This window comes from Telmatherina bonti (assembly GCF_933228915.1).
Source record: "Telmatherina bonti genome assembly, chromosome: 23".
Classification (NCBI taxonomy): Eukaryota; Metazoa; Chordata; class Actinopteri; order Atheriniformes; family Telmatherinidae; genus Telmatherina; species Telmatherina bonti.
The window spans coordinates 33,030,165-33,057,379 of NC_136632.1; positions in this window are offsets into that span (position 1 = coordinate 33,030,165).

The window sequence follows — 27,215 nt, forward strand, 5'->3', positions numbered from 1 at the left end:
CCTCGTGAATTCGATTCATTATCAATGTGAATGTGATTCATTGTCAGTGTGAATGTGATTAATTGTCAGCGTGAATGTGATTGATTATCAGCCTGAATTCGATTCATTATCAGTGTGAATGTGATTCATTATCAGCGTGAAGTCGAATCATTATCAGTGTGTATGCCATTCATTATCAGTGTGAATTCGATTCATTATCAGCGTGAATGTGATTCATTATCAGTGTGAATTCGATTAATTATCAATGTGAATTCGATTAATTATCAATGTGAATTCGATTCATTATCAGTGTGAATGTGATTCAATATCAGTGTGAATGTGATTCAATATCAGTGTGAATGTGATTCATTATCAGTGTGAATTCCATTCATTGTCAGTGTGAATGTGATTAATTATTAGCATGAATTCGATTCATGATCAGTGCGAATGTGATTCATTATCAGCGTGAATGTGATTAATTGTCAGCGTGAATGTGATTAACTGTCAGTGTGAATATGATTCATTATCAGTGTGAATGTGATTCATGATCAGCGTGAATGTGATTGATTATCAGCCTGAATTTGATTCATTATCAGTGTGAATGTGATTCATTATCAGCGTGAATTTGATTCATTATCAGTTTGAATATAATTCATTATCAGTGTGAATTCAATTCATTGTCAGCGTGAATATGATTCATTATCAGTGTAAATTTGATGCATTATGAGCGTAAATTTGATTCATTATCAATGTGAATTCGATTTAATGTCAATGTGATTCTGATTAATTATCAGCGTGAATATTATTCATTATCAGTGTGAATGTGATTCATTATCAGCGTGAATTTAAGTCATTATCAGTGTGAATGTGATTCATTATCCTCGTGAATTCGATTCATTATCAATGTGAATGTGATTCATTGTCAGTGTGAATGTGATTAATTGTCAGCGTGAATGTGATTGATTATCAGCCTGAATTCGATTCATTATCAGTGTGAATGTGATTCATTATCAGAGTGAAGTCGAATCATTATCAGTGTGTATGCCATTCATTATCAGTGTGAATTCGATTCATTATCAGCGTGAATGTGATTCATTATCAGTGTGAATTCGATTAATTATCAATGTGAATTCGATTAATTATCAATGTGAATTCGATTCATTATCAGTGTGAATGTGATTCAATATCAGTGTGAATGTGATTCAATATCAGTGTGAATGTGATTCATTATCAGTGTGAATTCCATTCATTGTCAGTGTGAATTCCATTCATTATCAGTGTGAATTCGATTCATTATCAATGTGAATTCGATTCATTATCAGCGTGAATGTGATTTAATATCAGTGTGAATGTGATTCAATATCAGCGTGAATTTGATTAATTATCAGTGTGAATGTGATTTAATATCAGTGTGAACGTGATTCATTATCCGCGTGAATTTGATTCATTATCAATGTGAATTTGATTCTTTATCAGCATGAATGTGATTCATCATCAGTGTGAATGTTATTAATTTATCAGTGTGAATCTGATTCATTATCAGTGTGAATGTGATTCATTATCAGCCTGAATTCGATTCTTTGTCAGTGTGAATGCAATTCAATATCAGCGTGAATGTGATTCATTATCAGCGTGAATGTGATTCATTATCAACGTGAACGTGATCCATCATCAGCGTGAATTTGATTCAATGTTAGCATGAATTCGATTCATTATCAGTGTGAATTCGATTTAATGTCAATGTGAATGCGATTCATTATCAGCGTGAATGTGATTCATTATCAGTGTGAATTCCAGTCATTGTCAGTGTGAATTCCATTCATTATCAGTGTGAATTCGATTCATTATCAATGTGAATTCGATTCATTATCAGTGTGAAAGTGATTCATTATCAGGATGAATGTGATTCATTATCAGCGTGAACGTGATCCATCATCAGCGTGAATTTGATTCATTATCAGTGTGTATGTGATTCATTATCCGCGTGAATTCGATTCATCATCAATGTGAGTGTGATTCATTGTTAGCGTGAATGTGATTCATTGTCAGTGTGAATGTGAATCATTATCAGCTTGAATTTGATTCATTATCAGCGTGAATGTGATTATTTATCAGTGTGAATTCGATTCATTATCAATGTGAATTCGATTCATTGTCAGTGTGAATGTGATTCATTATCAGTGTGAATTTGATTCATTATCAGTGTGAATGTGATTCATTATCAGCGTGAACGTGATCCATCATCAGCGTGAATTTGATTCATTATCAGTGTGTATGTGATTCATTATCAGCGTGAATTCGATTCATCATCAATGTGAGTGTGATTCATTGTTAGCGTGAATGTGATTCATCATCAGCGTGAATTTGATTCATTATCAGTGTGAATGTGATTCATTATCAGCCTGAATTCTATTCTTTGTCAGTGTGAATGCAATTCAATATCAGCTTGAATGTGATTCATTATCATCGTGAACTCGTTTCATTGTCAGTGTGTATGCGATTCATTATCAGCGTGAATGTGATTTATTATCAACGTGAATTTGATCCATCATCAGCGTGAATTTAATTCATTGTTAGCATGAATTCGATTCATTATCAATGTGAATTCGATTTAATGTCAGTGTGAATGTGATTCAATATCAGTGTGAATTCCATTCACTGTCAGTGTGAATGTGATTAATTATTAGCATGAATTCGATTCATGATCAGTGTGAATGTGATTCATTATCAGCATGAATGTGATTAATTGTCAGCGTGAATGTGATTAACTGTCAGTGTGAATATGATTCATTTTCAGTTTGAATGTGATTCATGATCAGCATGAATGTGATTGATTATCAGCCTGAATTTGATTCATTATCAGTGTGAATGTGATTCATTATCAGCATGAATTCCATTCATTGTCAGTGTGAATATGATTAATTATCAGCGTGAATACGATTCATGATCAGTGTGAATGTGATTCAATATCAGTGTGAATGTGATTCATTATCAGCGTGATTGTTATTAATTATCAGCGTGAAAGTGATTCATTTTTAGCGTGAATGTGATTCATTATCAGCCTGAATTCGATTCATTATCAGTGTGAATGTGATTCATTGTCAGTGTTAATTTGATTCATTATCAGTGTGAATGTGATTCATTATCAGTGTGAATTTGATTCATTATCAGTGTGAATGTGATTCATTATCAGCGTGAATATGATTCATTATCAGCCTGAATATGATTCATTTTCAACGTGAATATGATTCATTATCAGCGTGAATGTGATTCATTATCAGCATGAATGTGATTCATTGTCACTGTTAACGCAATTCATTATCAGAGTGAATGTGATTCATCATCAGCGTGAATTTGATTCATTATCAGTGTGAATGTGATTCATTATCAGCCTGAATTCTATTCTTTGTCAGTGTGAATGCAATTCAATATCAGCTTGAATGTGATTCATTATCATCGTGAACTCGTTTCATTGTCAGTGTGTATGCGATTCATTATCAGCGTGAATGTGATTCATTATCAACGTGAATTTGATCCATCATCAGCGTGAATTTAATTCATTGTTAGCATGAATTCGATTCATTATCAATGTGAATTCGATTTAATGTCAGTGTGAATGTGATTCAATATCAGTGTGAATTCCATTCACTGTCAGTGTGAATGTGATTAATTATTAGCATGAATTCGATTCATGATCAGTGTGATTGTGATTCATTATCAGCATGAATGTGATTAATTGTCAGCGTGAATGTGATTAACTGTCAGTGTGAATATGATTCATTTTCAGTTTGAATGTGATTCATGATCAGCGTGAATGTGATTGATTATCAGCCTGAATTTGATTCATTATCAGTGTGAATGTGATTCATTATCAGCATGAATTCCATTCATTGTCAGTGTGAATATGATTAATTATCAGCGTGAATACGATTCATGATCAGTGTGAATGTGATTCAATATCAGTGTGAATGTGATTCATTAGCAGCCTGAATATGATTCATTATCAGCGTGAATATGATTCATTATCAGCGTGAATGTGATTCATTATCAGCATGAATGTGATTCATTGTCAGTGTTAATGCGATTCATTATCAGAGTGAATGTGATTCATTATCAGCGTGAATTTGATTAATTATCAGCGTGAATGTGATTAATTGTCAGTGTGAATTTGATTCATTATCAGCGTGAATTTGATTCATTGTCAGCGTGAATGTGATTCATTATCAGTGTGAATTCGATTCATTATCAATGTGAATTCGATTCATTATCAGTGTGAATGTGATTCAATATCAGTGTGAATGTGATTCATTATCAGTGTGAATGTGATTCATTATCCGCGTGAATTCGATTCATCATCAATGTGAGTGTGATTGATTGTTAGCGTGAATGTGATTCATTGTCAGCGTGATTGTGAATCATTATCAGCTTGAATTTGATTCATTATAGGCGTGAATGTGATTATTTATCAGGGTGAATTCGATTCATTATCAATGTGAATTCGATTCATTGTCAGTGTGAATGTGATTCATTATCAGTGTGAATGTGATTCATTATCAGTGTGAATTTGATTCATTATCAGTGTGAATATAATTCATTATCAGCGTAAATTCCATTCATTATCAGTGTGAATTTGATTCATTATCAGTGTGAATGTGATTCATTATCAGCGTGAATTCGATTAATTATCAGTGTGTATGTAATTCATTATCAGTGTGAATTCAATTCATTGTCAGCGTGAATATGATTCATTATCAATGTGAATTCGATTTAATGTCAATGTGATTCTGATTAATTATCAGCGTGAATATTATTCATTATCAGTGTGAATGTGATTCATTATCAGCGTGAATTTAAGTCATTATCAGTGTGAATGTGATTCATTATACTCGTGAATTCGATTCATTATCAATGTGAATGTGATTCATTGTCAGTGTGAATGTCATTCATTGTTAGCGTGAATGTGATTCATTATCAGCATGAATGTGATTCATTGTCAGTGTGAATGTGATTAATTGTCAGCGTTAATGCGATTCATGATCAGTGTGAATGTGAATCATTATCAGCTTGAATTTGATTCATTATCAGCGTGAATGTGATTCATTATCTGTGTGAATTCGATTCATTATCAATGTGAATTTGATTCATTAACAATGTGAATGTGATTCAATATCAGTGTGAATGTGATTCAATATCAGTGTGAATGTGATTTATTATCAGTGTGAATTTGATTCATTATCAGCGTGAATGTGATTATCAGCGTGCATATGATTCATTTTCACCGTGAATGTGATTAATTGTCAGAGTGAATGTGATTAATTGTCAGCGTGAATGTGATTGATTATCAGCCTGAATTCGATTCATTATCAGTGTGAATGTGATCCATTATCAGCGTGAAGTCGATTCATTATCAGTGTGTATGCCATTCATTATCAGTGTCAATTCAATTCATTATCAGCGTGAATGTGATCCATTATCAGTGTGAATTCGATTAATTATCAATGTGAATTCGATTAATTATCAATGTGAATTCGATTCATTATCAGTGTGAATGTGATTCAATATCAGTGTGAATGTGATTCAATATCAGTGTGAATGTGATTCATTATCAGTGTGAATTCCATTCATTGTCAGTGTGAATTCCATTCATTATCAGTGTGAATTCGATTCATTATCAATGTGAATTCGATTCATTATCAGTGTGAATGTGATTCAATATCAGTGTGAATATGATTCATTATCAGTTTGAATGTGATTCATGATCAGCGTGAATGTGATTGATTATCAGCCTGAATTTGATTCATTATCACTGTGAATGTGATTCATTATCAGCATGAATTCCATTCATTGTCAGTGTGAATATGATTAATTATCAGCGTGAATACGATTCATGATCAGTGTGAATGTGATTCAATATCAGTGTGAATGTGATTCATTATCAGCGTGATTGTTATTAATTATCAGCGTGAAAGTGATTCATTTTTAGCGTGAATGTGATTCATTATCAGCCTGAATTCGATTCATTATCAGTGTGAATGTGATTCATTGTCAGTGTTAATTTGATTCATTATCAGTATAAATGTGATTCATTATCAGCGTGAAAGTGATTCATTATCAGCGTGAACGTGATCCATTATCAGCGTGAAGTCGATTCATTATCAGTGTGTATGCCATTCATTATCAGTGTGAATTCGATTCATTATCAGCGTGAATGTGATTCATTATCAGTGTGAATTCGATTAATTATCAATGTGAATGTGATTTAATATCAGTGTGAACGTGATTCATTATCCGCGTGAATTTGATTAATTATCAGTGTGAATTCGATTCATTATCAGCCTGAATTCGATTCTTTGTCAGTGTGAATGCAATTCAATATCAGCGTGAATGTGATTCATTATCAGCGTGAATGTGATTCATTATCAACGTGAACGTGATCCATCATCAGCGTGAATTTGATTCATTGTTAGCATGAATTCGATTCATTATCAGTGTGAATTCGATTTAATGTCAATGTGAATGCGATTCATTATCAGCGTGAATGTGATTCATTATCAGTGTGAATTCGATTAATTATCAATGTGAATTCGATTCATTATCAGTGTGAATGTGATTCAATATCAGTGTGAATGTGATTCAATATCAGTGTGAATGTGATTCATTATCAGTGTGAATTCCATTCATTGTCAGTGTGAATTCCATTCATTATCAGTGTGAATTCGATTCATTATCAATGTGAATTCGATTCATTATCAGTGTGAATGTGATTCAATATCAGTGTGAATGTGATTCAATATCAGTGTGAATGTGATTCATTATCAGTGTGAATTCCATTCATTGTCAGTGTGAATGTGATTAATTATTAGCATGAATTCGATTCATGATCAGTGTGAATATGATTCATTATCAGTTTGAATGTGATTCATGATCAGCGTGAATGTGATTATCAGCCTGAATTTGATTCATTATCAGTGTGAATGTGATTCATTATCAGCATGAATTCCATTCATTGTCAGTGTGAATGTGATTAATTATCAGCGTGATTACGATTCATGATCAGTGTGAATGTGAATCATTATCCGCGTGAATTCGATTCATCATCAATGTGAGTGTGATTCATTGTTAGCGTGAATGTGATTCATTGTCAGCGTGAATGTGATTCATTATCAGCATGAATGTGATTAATTGTCAGTGTGAATGTGATTCATTGTCAGCGTTAGTGTGATTCATGATCAGTGTGAATGTTAATCATTATCAGCTTGATTTTGATTCATTATCAGCGTGATTGTGATTCATTATCTGTGTGAATTCGATTCATTATCAATGTGAATTTGATTCATTAACAGTGTGAATGTGATTCAATATCAGTGTGAATGTGATTCAATATCAGTGTGAATGTGATTCATTATCAGTGTGAATTTGATTCATTATCAGTGTGAATGTGATTCATTGTCAGTGTGAATTTGATTCATTATCAGTGTGAATGTGATTCATTAGCAGCCTGAATATGATTCATTATCAGCGTGAATATGATTCATTATCAGCGTGAATGTGATTCATTATCAGCATGAATGTGATTCATTGTCAGTGTTAATGCGATTCATTATCAGAGTGAATGTGATTCATTATCATCGTGAACTCGTTTCATTGTCAGTGTGTATGCGATTCATTATCAGCGTGAATGTGATTCATTGTCAGCGTGAATGTGAATCATTATCAGCTTGAATTTGATTCATTATCAGCGTGAATGTGATTATTTATCAGTGTGAATTCGATTCATTATCAATGTGAATTCGATTCATTGTCAGTGTGAATGTGATTCATTATCAGTGTGAATTTGATTCATTATCAGTGTGAATGTGATTCATTATCAGCCTGAATATGATTCATTATCAGCCTGAATATGATTCATTTTCAACGTGAATATGATTCATTATCAGCGTGAATGTGATTCATTATCAGCATGAATGTGATTCATTGTCACTGTTAACGCAATTCATTATCAGAGTGAATGTGATTCATTATCAGCCTGAATTCTATTCTTTGTCAGTGTGAATGCAATTCAATATCAGCTTGAATGTGATTCATTATCATCGTGAACTCGTTTCATTGTCAGTGTGTATGCGATTCATTATCAGCGTGAATGTGATTCATTATCAACGTGAATTTGATCCATCATCAGCGTGAATTTAATTCATTGTTAGCATGAATTCGATTCATTATCAATGTGAATTCGATTTAATGTCAGTGTGAATGTGATTCAATATCAGTGTGAATTCCATTCACTGTCAGTGTGAATGTGATTAATTATTAGCATGAATTCGATTCATGATCAGTGTGAATGTGATTCATTATCAGCATGAATGTGATTAATTGTCAGCGTGAATGTGATTAACTGTCAGTGTGAATATGATTCATTTTCAGTTTGAATGTGATTCATGATCAGCGTGAATGTGATTGATTATCAGCCTGAATTTGATTCATTATCAGTGTGAATGTGATTCATTATCAGCATGAATTCCATTCATTGTCAGTGTGAATATGATTAATTATCAGCGTGAATACGATTCATGATCAGTGTGAATGTGATTCAATATCAGTGTGAATGTGATTCATTATCAGCGTGATTGTTATTAATTATCAGCGTGAAAGTGATTCATTTTTAGCGTGAATGTGATTCATTATCAGCCTGAATTCGATTCATTATCAGTGTGAATGTGATTCATTGTCAGTGTTAATTTGATTCATTATCAGTATAAATGTGATTCATTATCAGCGTGAAAGTGATTCATTATCAGCGTGAACGTGATCCATTATCAGCGTGAAGTCGATTCATTATCAGTGTGTATGCCATTCATTATCAGTGTGAATTCGATTCATTATCAGCGTGAATGTGATTCATTATCAGTGTGAATTCGATTAATTATCAATGTGAATGTGATTTAATATCAGTGTGAACGTGATTCATTATCCGCGTGAATTTGATTCATTATCAGTGTGAATTCGATTCATTATCAGCCTGAATTCGATTCTTTGTCAGTGTGAATGCAATTCAATATCAGCGTGAATGTGATTCATTATCAGCGTGAATGTGATTCATTATCAACGTGAACGTGATCCATCATCAGCGTGAATTTGATTCATTGTTAGCATGAATTCGATTCATTATCAGTGTGAATTCGATTTAATGTCAATGTGAATGCGATTCATTATCAGCGTGAATGTGATTCATTATCAGTGTGAATTCGATTAATTATCAATGTGAATTCGATTCATTATCAGTGTGAATGTGATTCAATATCAGTGTGAATGTGATTCAATATCAGTGTGAATGTGATTCATTATCAGTGTGAATTCCATTCATTGTCAGTGTGAATTCCATTCATTATCAGTGTGAATTCGATTCATTATCAATGTGAATTCGATTCATTATCAGTGTGAATGTGATTCAATATCAGTGTGAATGTGATTCAATATCAGTGTGAATGTGATTCATTATCAGTGTGAATTCCATTCATTGTCAGTGTGAATGTGATTAATTATTAGCATGAATTCGATTCATGATCAGTGTGAATATGATTCATTATCAGTTTGAATGTGATTCATGATCAGCGTGAATGTGATTATCAGCCTGAATTTGATTCATTATCAGTGTGAATGTGATTCATTATCAGCATGAATTCCATTCATTGTCAGTGTGAATGTGATTAATTATCAGCGTGATTACGATTCATGATCAGTGTGAATGTGAATCATTATCCGCGTGAATTCGATTCATCATCAATGTGAGTGTGATTCATTGTTAGCGTGAATGTGATTCATTGTCAGCGTGAATGTGATTCATTATCAGCATGAATGTGATTAATTGTCAGTGTGAATGTGATTCATTGTCAGCGTTAGTGTGATTCATGATCAGTGTGAATGTTAATCATTATCAGCTTGATTTTGATTCATTATCAGCGTGAATGTGATTCATTATCTGTGTGAATTCGATTCATTATCAATGTGAATTTGATTCATTAACAGTGTGAATGTGATTCAATATCAGTGTGAATGTGATTCAATATCAGTGTGAATGTGATTCATTATCAGTGTGAATTTGATTCATTATCAGTGTGAATGTGATTCATTGTCAGTGTGAATTTGATTCATTATCAGTGTGAATGTGATTCATTAGCAGCCTGAATATGATTCATTATCAGCGTGAATATGATTCATTATCAGCGTGAATGTGATTCATTATCAGCATGAATGTGATTCATTCAGTGTTAATGCGATTCATTATCAGAGTGAATGTGATTCATTATCAGCGTGAATTTGATTAATTATCAGCGTGAATGTGATTAATTGTCAGTGTGAATTTGATTCATTATCAGCGTGAATTTGATTCATTGTCAGCGTGAATGTGATTCATTATCAGCGTGAATGTGATTCATTATCAGTGTGAATTCGATTCATTATCAATGTGAATTCGATTCATTATCAGTGTGAATGTGATTCAATATCAGTGTGAATGTGATTCATTATCAGTGTGAATGTGATTCATTATCCGCGTGAATTCGATTCATCATCAACGTGAGTGTGATTGATTGTTAGCGTGAATGTGATTCATTGTCAGCGTGATTGTGAATCATTATCAGCTTGAATTTGATTCATTATAGGCGTGAATGTGATTATTTATCAGGGTGAATTCGATTCATTATCAATGTGAATTCGATTCATTGTCAGTGTGAATGTGATTCATTATCAGTGTGAATGTGATTCATTATCAGTGTGAATTTGATTCATTATCAGTGTGAATATAATTCATTATCAGCGTAAATTCCATTCATTATCAGTGTGAATTTGATTCATTATCAGTGTGAATGTGATTCATTATCAGCGTGAATTCGATTCATTATCAGTGTGTATGTAATTCATTATCAGTGTGAATTCAATTCATTGTCAGCGTGAATATGATTCATTATCAATGTGAATTCGATTTAATGTCAATGTGGTTCTGATTAATTATCAGCGTGAATATTATTCATTATCAGTGTGAATGTGATTCATTATCAGCGTGAATTTAAGTCATTATCAGTGTGAATGTGATTCATTATACTCGTGAATTCGATTCATTATCAATGTGAATGTGATTCATTGTCAGTGTGAATGTCATTCATTGTTAGCGTGAATGTGATTCATTGTCAGCATGAATGTGATTCATTATCAGTATGAATGTGATTCATTGTCAGTGTGAATGTGATTAATTGTCAGCGTTAATGCGATTCATGATCAGTGTGAATGTGAATCATTATCAGCTTGAATTTGATTCATTATCAGCGTGAATGTGATTCATTATCTGTGTGAATTCGATTCATTATCAATGTGAATTTGATTCATTAACAATGTGAATGTGATTCAATATCAGTGTGAATGTGATTCAATATCAGTGTGAATGTGATTCATTATCAGTGTGAATTTGATTTATTATCAGCGTGAATGTGATTATCAGCGTGCATATGATTCATTTTCACCGTGAATGTGATTAATTGTCAGAGTGAATGTGATTAATTGTCAGCGTGAATGTGATTGATTATCAGCCTGAATTCGATTCATTATCAGTGTGAATGTGATCCATTATCAGCGTGAAGTCGATTCATTATCAGTGTGTATGCCATTCATTATCAGTGTGAATTCAATTCATTATCAGCGTGAATGTGATCCATTATCAGTGTGAATTCGATTAATTATCAATGTGAATTCGATTAATTATCAATGTGAATTCGATTCATTATCAGTGTGAATGTGATTCAATATCAGTGTGAATGTGATTCAATATCAGTGTGAATGTGATTCATTATCAGTGTGAATTCCATTCATTGTCAGTGTGAATTCCATTCATTATCAGTGTGAATTCGATTCATTATCAATGTGAATTCGATTCATTATCAGTGTGAATGTGATTCAATATCAGTGTGAATGTGATTCAATATCAGTGTGAATTCCATTCACTGTCAGTGTGAATGTGATTAATTATTAGCATGAATTCGATTCATGATCAGTGTGAATGTGATTCATTATCAGCATGAATGTGATTAATTGTCAGCGTGAATGTGATTAACTGTCAGTGTGAATATGATTCATTATCAGTTTGAATGTGATTCATGATCAGCGTGAATGTGATTGATTATCAGCCTGAATTTGATTCATTATCAGTGTGAATGTGATTCATTATCAGCATGAATTCCATTCATTGTCAGTGTGAATATGATTAATTATCAGCGTGAATACGATTCATGATCAGTGTGAATGTGATTCAATATCAGTGTGAATGTGATTCATTATCAGCGTGATTGTTATTAATTATCAGCGTGAAAGTGATTCATTTTTAGCGTGAATGTGATTCATTATCAGCCTGAATTCGATTCATTATCAGTGTGAATGTGATTCATTGTCAGTGTTAATTTGATTCATTATCAGTATAAATGTGATTCATTATCAGCGTGAAAGTGATTCATTATCAGCGTGAACGTGATCCATTATCAGCGTGAAGTCGATTCATTATCAGTGTGAATGTGATTCATTATCAGCGTGAATGTGATTCATTATCAGTGTGAATTCGATTAATTATCAATGTGAATGTGATTTATTATCAGTGTGAATGTGATTTAATATCAGTGTGAATGTGATTCAATATCAGCGTGAATTTGATTAATTATCAGTGTGAATGTGATTTAATATCAGTGTGAACGTGATTCATTATCCGCGTGAATTTGATTCATTATCAATGTGAATTTGATTCTTTATCAGCGTGAATGTGATTCATTTTCAGTGTGAAAGTGATTCATTATCAGGATGAATGTGATTCATTATCAGCGTGAACGTGATCCATCATCAGCGTGAATTTGATTCATTATCAGTGTGTATGTGATTCATTATCCGCGTGAATTCGATTCATCATCAATGTGAGTGTGATTCATTGTTAGCGTGAATGTGATTCATTGTCAGCGTGAATGTGAATCATTATCAGCTTGAATTTGATTCATTATCAGCGTGAATGTGATTATTTATCAGTGTGAATTCGATTAATTATCAATGTGAATTCGATTCATTATCAGTGTGAATGTGATTCAATATCAGTGTGAATGTGATTCAATATCAGTGTGAATGTGATTCATTATCAGTGTGAATTCCATTCATTGTCAGTGTGAATTCCATTCATTATCAGCCTGAATATGATTCATTATCAGTGTGAATTCGATTCATTATCAATGTGAATTCGATTAATTATCAATGTGAATTCGATTCATTATCAGTGTGAATGTGATTCAATATCAGTGTGAATGTGATTCATTATCAGCGTGAATTTAAGTCATCATCAGTGTGAATGTGATTCATTATCCTCGTGAATTCGATTCATTATCAATGTGAATGTGATTCATTGTCAGTGTGAATGTGATTAATTGTCAGCGTGAATGTGATTGATTATCAGCCTGAATTCGATTCATTATCAGTGTGAATGTGATTCATTATCAGCGTGAAGTCGAATCATTATCAGTGTGTATGCCATTCATTATCAGTGTGAATTCGATTCATTATCAGCGTGAATGTGATTCATTATCAGTGTGAATTCGATTAATTATCAATGTGAATTCGATTAATTATCAATGTGAATTCGATTCATTATCAGTGTGAATGTGATTCAATATCAGTGTGAATGTGATTCAATATCAGTGTGAATGTGATTCATTATCAGTGTGAATTCCATTCATTGTCAGTGTGAATGTGATTAATTATTAGCATGAATTCGATTCATGATCAGTGCGAATGTGATTCATTATCAGCGTGAATGTGATTAATTGTCAGCGTGAATGTGATTAACTGTCAGTGTGAATATGATTCATTATCAGTGTGAATGTGATTCATGATCAGCGTGAATGTGATTGATTATCAGCCTGAATTTGATTCATTATCAGTGTGAATGTGATTCATTATCAGCGTGAATTTGATTCATTATCAGTGTGAATATAATTCATTATCAGTGTGAATTCAATTCATTGTCAGCGTGAATATGATTCATTATCAGTGTAAATTTGATGCATTATGAGCGTAAATTTGATTCATTATCAATGTGAATTCGATTTAATGTCAATGTGATTCTGATTAATTATCAGCGTGAATATTATTCATTATCAGTGTGAATGTGATTCATTATCAGCGTGAATTTAAGTCATTATCAGTGTGAATGTGATTCATTATCCTCGTGAATTCGATTCATTATCAATGTGAATGTGATTCATTGTCAGTGTGAATGTGATTAATTGTCAGCGTGAATGTGATTGATTATCAGCCTGAATTCGATTCATTATCAGTGTGAATGTGATTCATTATCAGAGTGAAGTCGAATCATTATCAGTGTGTATGCCATTCATTATCAGTGTGAATTCGATTCATTATCAGCGTGAATGTGATTCATTATCAGTGTGAATTCGATTAATTATCAATGTGAATTCGATTAATTATCAATGTGAATTCGATTCATTATCAGTGTGAATGTGATTCAATATCAGTGTGAATGTGATTCAATATCAGTGTGAATGTGATTCATTATCAGTGTGAATTCCATTCATTGTCAGTGTGAATTCCATTCATTATCAGTGTGAATTCGATTCATTATCAATGTGAATTCGATTCATTATCAGCGTGAATGTGATTTAATATCAGTGTGAATGTGATTCAATATCAGCGTGAATTTGATTAATTATCAGTGTGAATGTGATTTAATATCAGTGTGAACGTGATTCATTATCCGCGTGAATTTGATTCATTATCAATGTGAATTTGATTCTTTATCAGCATGAATGTGATTCATCATCAGTGTGAATGTTATTAATTTATCAGTGTGAATCTGATTCATTATCAGTGTGAATGTGATTCATTATCAGCCTGAATTCGATTCTTTGTCAGTGTGAATGCAATTCAATATCAGCGTGAATGTGATTCATTATCAGCGTGAATGTGATTCATTATCAACGTGAACGTGATCCATCATCAGCGTGAATTTGATTCAATGTTAGCATGAATTCGATTCATTATCAGTGTGAATTCGATTTAATGTCAATGTGAATGCGATTCATTATCAGCGTGAATGTGATTCATTATCAGTGTGAATTCCAGTCATTGTCAGTGTGAATTCCATTCATTATCAGTGTGAATTCGATTCATTATCAATGTGAATTCGATTCATTATCAGTGTGAAAGTGATTCATTATCAGGATGAATGTGATTCATTATCAGTGTGAACGTGATCCATCATCAGCGTGAATTTGATTCATTATCAGTGTGTATGTGATTCATTATCCGCGTGAATTCGATTCATCATCAATGTGAGTGTGATTCATTGTTAGCGTGAATGTGATTCATTGTCAGTGTGAATGTGAATCATTATCAGCTTGAATTTGATTCATTATCAGCGTGAATGTGATTATTTATCAGTGTGAATTCGATTCATTATCAATGTGAATTCAATTCATTGTCAGTGTGAATGTGATTCATTATCAGTGTGAATTTGATTCATTATCAGTGTGAATGTGATTCATTATCAGCGTGAACGTGATCCATCATCAGCGTGAATTTGATTCATTATCAGTGTGTATGTGATTCATTATCCGCGTGAATTCGATTCATCATCAATGTGAGTGTGATTCATTGTTAGCGTGAATGTGATTCATCATCAGCGTGAATTTGATTCATTATCAGTGTGAATGTGATTCATTATCAGCCTGAATTCTATTCTTTGTCAGTGTGAATGCAATTCAATATCAGCTTGAATGTGATTCATTATCATCGTGAACTCGTTTCATTGTCAGTGTGTATGCGATTCATTATCAGCGTGAATGTGATTTATTATCAACGTGAATTTGATCCATCATCAGCGTGAATTTAATTCATTGTTAGCATGAATTCGATTCATTATCAATGTGAATTCGATTTAATGTCAGTGTGAATGTGATTCAATATCAGTGTGAATTCCATTCACTGTCAGTGTGAATGTGATTAATTATTAGCATGAATTCGATTCATGATCAGTGTGAATGTGATTCATTATCAGCATGAATGTGATTAATTGTCAGCGTGAATGTGATTAACTGTCAGTGTGAATATGATTCATTTTCAGTTTGAATGTGATTCATGATCAGCATGAATGTGATTGATTATCAGCCTGAATTTGATTCATTATCAGTGTGAATGTGATTCATTATCAGCATGAATTCCATTCATTGTCAGTGTGAATATGATTAATTATCAGCGTGAATACGATTCATGATCAGTGTGAATGTGATTCAATATCAGTGTGAATGTGATTCATTATCAGCGTGATTGTTATTAATTATCAGCGTGAAAGTGATTCATTTTTAGCGTGAATGTGATTCATTATCAGCCTGAATTTGATTCATTATCAGTGTGAATGTGATTCATTGTCAGTGTTAATTTGATTCATTATCAGTGTGAATGTGATTCATTATCAGTGTGAATTTGATTCATTATCAGTGTGAATGTGATTCATTATCAGCGTGAATATGATTCATTATCAGCCTGAATATGATTCATTTTCAACGTGAATATGATTCATTATCAGCGTGAATGTGATTCATTATCAGCATGAATGTGATTCATTGTCACTGTTAACGCAATTCATTATCAGAGTGAATGTGATTCATCATCAGCGTGAATTTGATTCATTATCAGTGTGAATGTGATTCATTATCAGCCTGAATTCTATTCTTTGTCAGTGTGAATGCAATTCAATATCAGCTTGAATGTGATTCATTATCATCGTGAACTCGTTTCATTGTCAGTGTGTATGCGATTCATTATCAGCGTGAATGTGATTCATTATCAACGTGAATTTGATCCATCATCAGCGTGAATTTAATTCATTGTTAGCATGAATTCGATTCATTATCAATGTGAATTCGATTTAATGTCAGTGTGAATGTGATTCAATATCAGTGTGAATTCCATTCACTGTCAGTGTGAATGTGATTAATTATTAGCATGAATTCGATTCAAGATCAGTGTGATTGTGATTCATTATCAGCATGAATGTGATTAATTGTCAGCGTGAATGTGATTAACTGTCAGTGTGAATATGATTCATTTTCAGTTTGAATGTGATTCATGATCAGCGTGAATGTGATTGATTATCAGCCTGAATTTGATTCATTATCAGTGTGAATGTGATTCATTATCAGCATGAATTCCATTCATTGTCAGTGTGAATATGATTAATTATCAGCGTGAATACGATTCATGATCAGTGTGAATGTGATTCAATATCAGTGTGAATGTGATTCATTAGCAGCCTGAATATGATTCATTATCAGCGTGAATATGATTCATTATCAGCGTGAATGTGATTCATTATCAGCATGAATGTGATTCATTGTCAGTGTTAATGCGATTCATTATCAGAGTGAATGTGATTCATTATCAGCGTGAATTTGATTAATTATCAGCGTGAATGTGATTAATTGTCAGTGTGAATTTGATTCATTATCAGCGTGAATTTGATTCATTGTCAGCGTGAATGTGATTCATTATCAGTGTGAATTCGATTCATTATCAATGTGAATTCGATTCATTATCAGTGTGAATGTGATTCAATATCAGTGTGAATGTGATTCATTATCAGTGTGAATGTGATTCATTATCCGCGTGAATTCGATTCATCATCAATGTGAGTGTGATTGATTGTTAGCGTGAATGTGATTCATTGTCAGCGTGATTGTGAATCATTATCAGCTTGAATTTGATTCATTATAGGCGTGAATGTGATTATTTATCAGGGTGAATTCGATTCATTATCAATGTGAATTCGATTCATTGTCAGTGTGAATGTGATTCATTATCAGTGTGAATGTGATTCATTATCAGTGTGAATTTGATTCATTATCAGTGTGAATATAATTCATTATCAGCGTAAATTCCATTCATTATCAGTGTGAATTTGATTCATTATCAGTGTGAATGTGATTCATTATCAGCGTGAATTCGATTCATTATCAGTGTGTATGTAATTCATTATCAGTGTGAATTCAATTCATTGTCAGCGTGAATATGATTCATTATCAATGTGAATTCGATTTAATGTCAATGTGATTCTGATTAATTATCAGCGTGAATATTATTCATTATCAGTGTGAATGTGATTCATTATCAGCGTGAATTTAAGTCATTATCAGTGTGAATGTGATTCATTATACTCGTGAATTCGATTCATTATCAATGTGAATGTGATTCATTGTCAGTGTGAATGTCATTCATTGTTAGCATGAATGTGATTCATTATCAGCATGAATGTGATTCATTGTCAGTGTGAATGTGATTAATTGTCAGCGTTAATGCGATTCATGATCAGTGTGAATGTGAATCATTATCAGCTTGAATTTGATTCATTATCAGCGTGAATGTGATTCATTATCTGTGTGAATTCGATTCATTATCAATGTGAATTTGATTCATTAACAATGTGAATGTGATTCAATATCAGTGTGAATGTGATTCAATATCAGTGTGAATGTGATTTATTATCAGTGTGAATTTGATTCATTATCAGCGTGAATGTGATTATCAGCGTGCATATGATTCATTTTCACCGTGAATGTGATTAATTGTCAGAGTGAATGTGATTAATTGTCAGCGTGAATGTGATTGATTATCAGCCTGAATTCGATTCATTATCAGTGTGAATGTGATCCATTATCAGCGTGAAGTCGATTCATTATCAGTGTGTATGCCATTCATTATCAGTGTCAATTCAATTCATTATCAGCGTGAATGTGATCCATTATCAGTGTGAATTCGATTAATTATCAATGTGAATTCGATTAATTATCAATGTGAATTCGATTCATTATCAGTGTGAATGTGATTCAATATCAGTGTGAATGTGATTCAATATCAGTGTGAATGTGATTCATTATCAGTGTGAATTCCATTCATTGTCAGTGTGAATTCCATTCATTATCAGTGTGAATTCGATTCATTATCAATGTGAATTCGATTCATTATCAGTGTGAATGTGATTCAATATCAGTGTGAATATGATTCATTATCAGTTTGAATGTGATTCATGATCAGCGTGAATGTGATTGATTATCAGCCTGAATTTGATTCATTATCAGTGTGAATGTGATTCATTATCAGCATGAATTCCATTCATTGTCAGTGTGAATATGATTAATTATCAGCGTGAATACGATTCATGATCAGTGTGAATGTGATTCAATATCAGTGTGAATGTGATTCATTATCAGCGTGATTGTTATTAATTATCAGCGTGAAAGTGATTCATTTTTAGCGTGAATGTGATTCATTATCAGCCTGAATTCGATTCATTATCAGTGTGAATGTGATTCATTGTCAGTGTTAATTTGATTCATTATCAGTATAAATGTGATTCATTATCAGCGTGAAAGTGATTCATTATCAGCGTGAACGTGATCCATTATCAGCGTGAAGTCGATTCATTATCAGTGTGTATGCCATTCATTATCAGTGTGAATTCGATTCATTATCAGCGTGAATGTGATTCATTATCAGTGTGAATTCGATTAATTATCAATGTGAATGTGATTTAATATCAGTGTGAACGTGATTCATTATCCGCGTGAATTTGATTAATCATCAGTGTGAATTCGATTCATTATCAGCCTGAATTCGATTCTTTGTCAGTGTGAATGCAATTCAATATCAGCGTGAATGTGATTCATTATCAGCGTGAATGTGATTCATTATCAACGTGAACGTGATCCATCATCAGCGTGAATTTGATTCATTGTTAGCATGAATTCGATTCATTATCAGTGTGAATTCGATTTAATGTCAATGTGAATGCGATTCATTATCAGCGTGAATGTGATTCATTATCAGTGTGAATTCGATTAATTATCAATGTGAATTCGATTCATTATCAGTGTGAATGTGATTCAATATCAGTGTGAATGTGTTTCAATATCAGTGTGAATGTGATTCATTATCAGTGTGAATTCCATTCATTGTCAGTGTGAATTCCATTCATTATCAGTGTGAATTCGATTCATTATCAATGTGAATTCGATTCATTATCAGTGTGAATGTGATTCAATATCAGTGTGAATGTGATTCAATATCAGTGTGAATGTGATTCATTATCAGTGTGAATTCCATTCATTGTCAGTGTGAATGTGATTAATTATTAGCATGAATTCGATTCATGATCAGTGTGAATATGATTCATTATCAGTTTGAATGTGATTCATGATCAGCGTGAATGTGATTATCAGCCTGAATTTGATTCATTATCAGTGTGAATGTGATTCATTATCAGCATGAATTCCATTCATTGTCAGTGTGAATGTGATTAATTATCAGCGTGATTACGATTCATGATCAGTGTGAATGTGAATCATTATCCGCGTGAATTCGATTCATCATCAATGTGAGTGTGATTCATTGTTAGCGTGAATGTGATTCATTGTCAGCGTGAATGTGATTCATTATCAGCATGAATGTGATTAATTGTCAGTGTGAATGTGATTCATTGTCAGCGTTAGTGTGATTCATGATCAGTGTGAATGTTAATCATTATCAGCTTGATTTTGATTCATTATCAGCGTGAATGTGATTCATTATCTGTGTGAATTCGATTCATTATCAATGTGAATTTGATTCATTAACAGTGTGAATGTGATTCAATATCAGTGTGAATGTGATTCAATATCAGTGTGAATGTGATTCATTATCAGTGTGAATTTGATTCATTATCAGTGTGAATGTGATTCATTGTCAGTGTGAATTTGATTCATTATCAGTGTGAATGTGATTCATTAGCAGCCTGAATATGATTCATTATCAGCGTGAATATGATTCATTATCAGCGTGAATGTGATTCATTATCAGCATGAATGTGATTCATTGTCAGTGTTAATGCGATTCATTATCAGAGTGAATGTGATTCATTATCATCGTGAACTCGTTTCATTGTCAGTGTGTATGCGATTCATTATCAGCGTGAATGTGATTCATTGTCAGCGTGAATGTGAATCATTATCAGCTTGAATTTGATTCATTATCAGCGTGAATGTGATTATTTATCAGTGTGAATTCGATTCATTATCAATGTGAATTCGATTCATTGTCAGTGTGAATGTGATTCATTATCAGTGTGAATTTGATTCATTATCAGTGTGAATGTGATTCATTATCAGCCTGAATATGATTCATTATCAGCCTGAATATGATTCATTTTCAACGTGAATATGATTCATTATCAGCGTGAATGTGATTCATTATCAGCATGAATGTGATTCATTGTCACTGTTAACGCAATTCATTATCAGAGTGAATGTGATTCATTATCAGCCTGAATTCTATTCTTTGTCAGTGTGAATGCAATTCAATATCAGCTTGAATGTGATTCATTATCATCGTGAACTCGTTTCATTGTCAGTGTGTATGCGATTCATTATCAGCGTGAATGTGATTCATTATCAACGTGAATTTGATCCATCATCAGCGTGAATTTAATTCATTGTTAGCATGAATTCGATTCATTATCAATGTGAATTCGATTTAATGTCAGTGTGAATGTGATTCAATATCAGTGTGAATTCCATTCACTGTCAGTGTGAATGTGATTAATTATTAGCATGAATTCGATTCATGATCAGTGTGAATGTGATTCATTATCAGCATGAATGTGATTAATTGTCAGCGTGAATGTGATTAACTGTCAGTGTGAATATGATTCATTTTCAGTTTGAATGTGATTCATGATCAGCGTGAATGTGATTGATTATCAGCCTGAATTTGATTCATTATCAGTGTGAATGTGATTCATTATCAGCATGAATTCCATTAATTGTCAGTGTGAATATGATTAATTATCAGCGTGAATACGATTCATGATCAGTGTGAATGTGATTCAATATCAGTGTGAATGTGATTCATTATCAGCGTGATTGTTATTAATTATCAGCGTGAAAGTGATTCATTTTTAGCGTGAATGTGATTCATTATCAGCCTGAATTCGATTCATTATCAGTGTGAATGTGATTCATTGTCAGTGTTAATTTTATTCATTATCAGTATAAATGTGATTCATTATCAGCGTGAAAGTGATTCATTATCAGCGTGAACGTGATCCATTATCAGCGTGAAGTCGATTCATTATCAGTGTGTATGCCATTCATTATCAGTGTGAATTCGATTCATTATCAGCGTGAATGTGATTCATTATCAGTGTGAATTCGATTAATTATCAATGTGAATGTGATTTAATATCAGTGTGAACGTGATTCATTATCCGCGTGAATTTGATTCATTATCAGTGTGAATTCGATTCATTATCAGCCTGAATTCGATTCTTTGTCAGTGTGAATGCAATTCAATATCAGCGTGAATGTGATTCATTATCAGCGTGAATGTGATTCATTATCAACGTGAACGTGATCCATCATCAGCGTGAATTTGATTCATTGTTAGCATGAATTCGATTCATTATCAGTGTGAATTCGATTTAATGTCAATGTGAATGCGATTCATTATCAGCGTGAATGTGATTCATTATCAGTGTGAATTCGATTAATTATCAATGTGAATTCGATTCATTATCAGTGTGAATGTGATTCAATATCAGTGTGAATGTGATTCAATATCAGTGTGAATGTGATTCATTATCAGTGTGAATTCCATTCATTGTCAGTGTGAATTCCATTCATTATCAGTGTGAATTCGATTCATTATCAATGTGAATTCGATTCATTATCAGTGTGAATGTGATTCAATATCAGTGTGAATGTGATTCAATATCAGTGTGAATGTGATTCATTATCAGTGTGAATTCCATTCATTGTCAGTGTGAATGTGATTAATTATTAGCATGAATTCGATTCATGATCAGTGTGAATATGATTCATTATCAGTTTGAATGTGATTCATGATCAGCGTGAATGTGATTATCAGCCTGAATTTGATTCATTATCAGTGTGAATGTGATTCATTATCAGCATGAATTCCATTCATTGTCAGTGTGAATGTGATTAATTATCAGCGTGATTACGATTCATGATCAGTGTGAATGTGAATCATTATCCGCGTGAATTCGATTCATCATCAATGTGAGTGTGATTCATTGTTAGCGTGAATGTGATTCATTGTCAGCGTGAATGTGATTCATTATCAGCATGAATGTGATTAATTGTCAGTGTGAATGTGATTCATTGTCAGCGTTAGTGTGATTCATGATCAGTGTGAATGTTAATCATTATCAGCTTGATTTTGATTCATTATCAGCGTGAATGTGATTCATTATCTGTGTGAATTCGATTCATTATCAATGTGAATTTGATTCATTAACAGTGTGAATGTGATTCAATATCAGTGTGAATGTGATTCAATATCAGTGTGAATGTGATTCATTATCAGTGTGAATTTGATTCATTATCAGTGTGAATGTGATTCATTGTCAGTGTGAATTTGATTCATTATCAGTGTGAATGTGATTCATTAGCAGCCTGAATATGATTCATTATCAGCGTGAATATGATTCATTATCAGCGTGAATGTGATTCATTATCAGCATGAATGTGATTCATTCAGTGTTAATGCGATTCATTATCAGAGTGAATGTGATTCATTATCAGCGTGAATTTGATTAATTATCAGCGTGAATGTGATTAATTGTCAGTGTGAATTTGATTCATTATCAGCGTGAATTTGATTCATTGTCAGCGTGAATGTGATTCATTATCAGCGTGAATGTGATTCATTATCAGTGTGAATTCGATTCATTATCAATGTGAATTCGATTCATTATCAGTGTGAATGTGATTCAATATCAGTGTGAATGTGATTCATTATCAGTGTGAATGTGATTCATTATCCGCGTGAATTCGATTCATCATCAACGTGAGTGTGATTGATTGTTAGCGTGAATGTGATTCATTGTCAGCGTGATTGTGAATCATTATCAGCTTGAATTTGATTCATTATAGGCGTGAATGTGATTATTTATCAGGGTGAATTCGATTCATTATCAATGTGAATTCGATTCATTGTCAGTGTGAATGTGATTCATTATCAGTGTGAATGTGATTCATTATCAGTGTGAATTTGATTCATTATCAGTGTGAATATAATTCATTATCAGCGTAAATTCCATTCATTATCAGTGTGAATTTGATTCATTATCAGTGTGAATGTGATTCATTATCAGCGTGAATTCGATTCATTATCAATGTGAATTTGATTCATTAACAATGTGAATGTGATTCAATATCAGTGTGAATTTAAGTCATTATCAGTGTGAATTCAATTCATTGTCAGCGTGAATATGATTCATTATCAATGTGAATTCGATTTAATGTCAATGTGGTTCTGATTAATTATCAGCGTGAATATTATTCATTATCAGTGTGAATGTGATTCATTATCAGCGTGAATTTAAGTCATTATCAGTGTGAATGTGATTCATTATACTCGTGAATTCGATTCATTATCAATGTGAATGTGATTCATTGTCAGTGTGAATGTCATTCATTGTTAGCGTGAATGTGATTCATTGTCAGCATGAATGTGATTCATTATCAGTATGAATGTGATTCATTGTCAGTGTGAATGTGATTAATTGTCAGCGTTAATGCGATTCATGATCAGTGTGAATGTGAATCATTATCAGCTTGAATTTGATTCATTATCAGCGTGAATGTGATTCATTATCTGTGTGAATTCGATTCATTATCAATGTGAATTTGATTCATTAACAATGTGAATGTGATTCAATATCAGTGTGAATGTGATTCAATATCAGTGTGAATGTGATTCATTATCAGTGTGAATTTGATTTATTATCAGCGTGAATGTGATTATCAGCGTGCATATGATTCATTTTCACCGTGAATGTGATTAATTGTCAGAGTGAATGTGATTAATTGTCAGCGTGAATGTGATTGATTATCAGCCTGAATTCGATTCATTATCAGTGTGAATGTGATCCATTATCAGCGTGAAGTCGATTCATTATCAGTGTGTATGCCATTCATTATCAGTGTGAATTCAATTCATTATCAGCGTGAATGTGATCCATTATCAGTGTGAATTCGATTAATTATCAATGTGAATTCGATTAATTATCAATGTGAATTCGATTCATTATCAGTGTGAATGTGATTCAATATCAGTGTGAATGTGATTCAATATCAGTGTGAATGTGATTCATTATCAGTGTGAATTCCATTCATTGTCAGTGTGAATTCCATTCATTATCAGTGTGAATTCGATTCATTATCAATGTGAATTCGATTCATTATCAGTGTGAATGTGATTCAATATCAGTGTGAATGTGATTCAATATCAGTGTGAATTCCATTCACTGTCAGTGTGAATGTGATTAATTATTAGCATGAATTCGATTCATGATCAGTGTGAATGTGATTCATTATCAGCATGAATGTGATTAATTGTCAGCGTGAATGTGATTAACTGTCAGTGTGAATATGATTCATTATCAGTTTGAATGTGATTCATGATCAGCGTGAATGTGATTGATTATCAGTCTGAATTTGATTCATTATCAGTGTGAATGTGATTCATTATCAGCATGAATTCCATTCATTGTCAGTGTGAATATGATTAATTATCAGCGTGAATACGATTCATGATCAGTGTGAATGTGATTCAATATCAGTGTGAATGTGATTCATTATCAGCGTGATTGTTATTAATTATCAGCGTGAAAGTGATTCATTTTTAGCGTGAATGTGATTCATTATCAGCCTGAATTCGATTCATTATCAGTGTGAATGTGATTCATTGTCAGTGTTAATTTGATTCATTATCAGTATAAATGTGATTCATTATCAGCGTGAAAGTGATTCATTATCAGCGTGAACGTGATCCATTATCAGCGTGAAGTCGATTCATTATCAGTGTGAATGTGATTCATTATCAGCGTGAATGTGATTCATTATCAGTGTGAATTCGATTAATTATCAATGTGAATGTGATTTATTATCAGTGTGAATGTGATTTAATATCAGTGTGAATGTGATTCAATATCAGCGTGAATTTGATTAATTATCAGTGTGAATGTGATTTAATATCAGTGTGAACGTGATTCATTATCCGCGTGAATTTGATTCATTATCAATGTGAATTTGATTCTTTATCAGCGTGAATGTGATTCATTTTCAGTGTGAAAGTGATTCATTATCAGGATGAATGTGATTCATTATCAGCGTGAACGTGATCCATCATCAGCGTGAATTTGATTCATTATCAGTGTGTATGTGATTCATTATCCGCGTGAATTCGATTCATCATCAATGTGAGTGTGATTCATTGTTAGCGTGAATGTGATTCATTGTCAGCGTGAATGTGAATCATTATCAGCTTGAATTTGATTCATTATCAGCGTGAATGTGATTATTTATCAGTGTGAATTCGATTCATTATCAATGTGAATTCGATTCATTGTCAGTGTGAATGTGATTCATTATCAGTGTGAATTTGATTCATTATCAGTGTGAATGTGATTCATTATCAGCCTGAATATGATTCATTATCAGCCTGAATATGATTCATTTTCAACGTGAATATGATTCATTATCAGCGTGAATGTGATTCATTATCAGCATGAATGTGATTCATTGTCACTGTTAACGCAATTCATTATCAGAGTGAATGTGATTCATCATCAGCGTGAATTTGATTCATTATCAGTGTGAATGTGATTCATTATCAGCCTGAATTCTATTCTTTGTCAGTGTGAATGCAATTCAATATCAGCTTGAATGTGAATCATTATGATCGTGAACTCGTTTCATTGTCAGTGTGTATGCGATTCATTATCAGCGTGAATGTGATTCATTATCAACGTGAATTTGATCCATCATCAGCGTGAATTTAATTCATTGTTAGCATGAATTCGATTCATTATCAATGTGAATTCGATTTAATGTCAGTGTGAATGTGATTCAATATCAGTGTGAATTTGATTAATTATCAGTGTGAATGTGATTTAATATCAGTGTGAACGTGATTCATTATCCGCGTGAATTTGATTCATTATCAATGTGAATTTGATTCTTTATCAGCGTGAATGTGATTCATTTTCAGTGTGAAAGTGATTCATTATCAGGATGAATGTGATTCATTATCAGCGTGAACGTGATCCATCATCAGCGTGAATTTGATTCATTATCAGTGTGTATGTG